General features: G+C 45.1%; 1 protein-coding gene across 1 annotated transcript in view; it reads right to left on the bottom strand.

Annotated features, from left to right (window-relative positions):
- The window catches only part of LOC123152189 (uncharacterized), a 2,459-nt gene extending 1,399 nt beyond the window's left edge, over positions 1-1,060 (bottom strand). The window contains exon 1 of the mRNA XM_044571801.1: positions 686-1,060. The gene's annotated coding sequence lies outside the window, so the exon portion shown is untranslated. The remainder of the gene's footprint in view (positions 1-685) is intronic.
- Positions 1,061-2,782: the final 1,722 nt, after the last annotated feature.

Below are 2,782 nucleotides of genomic sequence, written 5' to 3'. Positions count from 1 at the left end.
TTTTTTTTTGAATTGTAATCATGTTATATTTGTTAATACAGTATAGAGGTCACTGTTTGCGATTATGACAAAATCTGAAAACTACAGGAGCTCTACACCTTATATACACTGTTCCAACCCCCTTTGGTTTGTGATCTCAATAAGGCACTATCACTGATTCATGGCCCTACTTGTACCTTTACAACGATGGCGCCCCAATTAGCAATGAAGTCCCATTTTCAGGCCCAGCGACAGATTGATCGCCAGCACCCAGCAGAGTGAATCACGTCACACCTAACTAGCTTTGCTGTTTCTCACATGATACTACTCGAGATCACTTAATTATAGATGTCAGCCAGCCCAATTATTGGATTTCTAGATAATCTCATCTAGGCCAACGGACCCTGTCAAGAAACCACCGAGCAAGTGTTTTTTTTCTTTTCCGAGAAGTCAAAGTGTAACTATGAAGGCAACTGAATCCAGTAAAATTCAGCACTTAAATCCAGTATAGATCAGGTTGATCGATTCTACGCAGTTCCAACTTGCTTAATTTTTTTAACATAAAAAGTTATTGGTCCGGACTAAATTGAGCTGAGATAAGATAGTGTCAAGTTGATTGCGATCCCCAATTTTGCCTAACTGAACACAAACATCACAGTAAGAAACGAGCCTAAGAGAGTGGAGAAATCAGGCAATCGAGGCTTACCGCGAGCTCGCCGGTGTGAAGGAGGTCGTCGATGGTGCCGTGGCGCGTGGTGAGGAGCACGGAGGCGAACCGGCTGGCGGGGGCTGGGGTGCCGGATCGGGGCCATCGGCGTCGACTTCCGTGTTGTCGTAGAAGGAGCGGACGGCGGCCTCGAGGGCCCAGTTGTGGCCCTCGAGGAAGAAGGTCGCCTCGTCGGGGGTCGCCGAGGTGACTGCGCAGAACGAATCCACCAGAGACTGCGCCTCCGCGGCCGGCGGCGCGTGGGTGGCATCTCCGGCGGCCATCTCGGCTGCGGCGGCCGTGTGTCTGGCTTGGAAGGCTTTGGGAGGAAGCCTTCTCTTGGCGTTTGCCTCCCCGTTTTACCGCGTCGTCGTCGTTGGGCCGTCACGCCGCGAGATTCTTTACTTGGGCTTTCAGTTTGGAGAAGCTGTTGTTTGTTTAGCCCGTTAGTACCTTGAATTTGTTGGCAGACACAACTTTTAGTCCCACCTCGCCTTATTTAGTTCGCATACACGGGAATAAAAGGACAGCTCTTGCAACACTGTGGCTGGGCTTTGTCGCGTTAGCCTGTCACCCAAGCTCATTTGTGGGGGAGCAAAAGTTAGTCACAGATCTTGCTGGGCCTTGTGGCTCGGGGGCCTGTTACCCAAGAACATTTGTGGGGGAGCAAGAAGTAATCTGTGCACTAACTTTTTAATATTTTCTACTATACATTTTAATGTGATTTTTTTATGGTTTTGCTAAAGCAAAGCACATCTGGATGTGCCCTACATTGCACATATAAGTCATAGGTCATTGATTTTAGGTGGAGATTCATGTGGGTATTTTTTGTTCTTCTCTATGTTTGATTGAGTCGTTTAAATGTACAATACTAAGGCACATCTAAATGTGCCCTAAACATGCCTTTTCTTTTCAAACCAGGGACTTTCACTATAATTTTTATCTATTAAGCATGTATTTTTTTCTTTACAAAGTATGTCCAATTTTTATGTTGCCCTCTGGCAGGATAAATATTAACTTTAATTATCATTATAACGTCGAATCAAATTTCTGCAAGATGGTTTCCTTATCACGGGGTGATTTATCATGTGTGAGACCAAAAAAATCCATCGAATTAAGAGAGGATTGATGGAAGAAAGAGGACCCTCTAGCTAGGGTTTCTCCCGCCTCCCGTTGGTGCCACCATCGCTTATCTCGTCTCCTATGGTCTTAGGGTCATGGAGACGCGGTGGATCCTGGCCTTGCCGGTGGAGGGCTTCGTTTTTTTTCATGATTTTTTTGTTTTTGTTAGGGTTTGTGCCATGCTCAGAGTGGCGAGATGGTGACAACACTCTGAAGATGGAATAAGATTCTCCTCGCATAGTCTCAGTTCTGGTGGTGTTTCTAGCATCGCCGGAGGGCGCGTGGAGGTTTATTTCTGGCGGATCTCACAGGATTCAGTCTCCGTTCATCTGTATTCATGTGTCTACAAGTTAGATCCTTTCAATCTACGCTTCTCTGCATCGTCAGCGGTTGTTATTATGGTGTGTTGGTCATATGATGCCTTAGCACAATAACTTTCCGACTGTCTACTACAACAAGGCTTACCCGGCTCCAATGAGGGAGGGTGAAGACGGCGGCGCGGCTCGCTCCAGTGATTGTGGTCGTCGCTAGGCGATCTACAGACCTGGATGTATTTTTTACTTCCGGTGTTCTTTATACTACCTTTTCAATTTATGAATAGATCAGAAGATTTCACGCAAAAAAAAGGAATTAAGAGAGGACGAGCAATCTAGGCATCTTGTTTGACCTCCACGCTTTAAGTTCTTAGGTTCCACACTTTTCGCTTGCTTGATTTAGCATGGAGCTTTAATCTGGAGAACCTAGTGAGTAATTCATTTTTTTACTTGGAGTAATACACTATATTGATTTGACTTGTGATGCTTCGATGTGGCACACAGAAAGGAACTTTGGTCCCAGATGTGTGTCATGCAATTCAGTTTACACTGGATGGGTTACAACACATTTTGCCTTGTTACCTAGTCCCTCCGTTCATTTATATAAGGTGTATTTGTTTTTTGATAAAATTTCAAAATGTAAGGTGCATTTCTTATATTT

Source organism: Triticum aestivum, chromosome 7A (genome assembly GCF_018294505.1).
Source record: "Triticum aestivum cultivar Chinese Spring chromosome 7A, IWGSC CS RefSeq v2.1, whole genome shotgun sequence".
In the NCBI taxonomy this organism is placed as follows: domain Eukaryota; kingdom Viridiplantae; phylum Streptophyta; class Magnoliopsida; order Poales; family Poaceae; genus Triticum; species Triticum aestivum.
The sequence above is the reverse complement of the archived record's forward strand: the minus strand, read 5'-3'. Positions and strand labels throughout refer to the sequence as shown.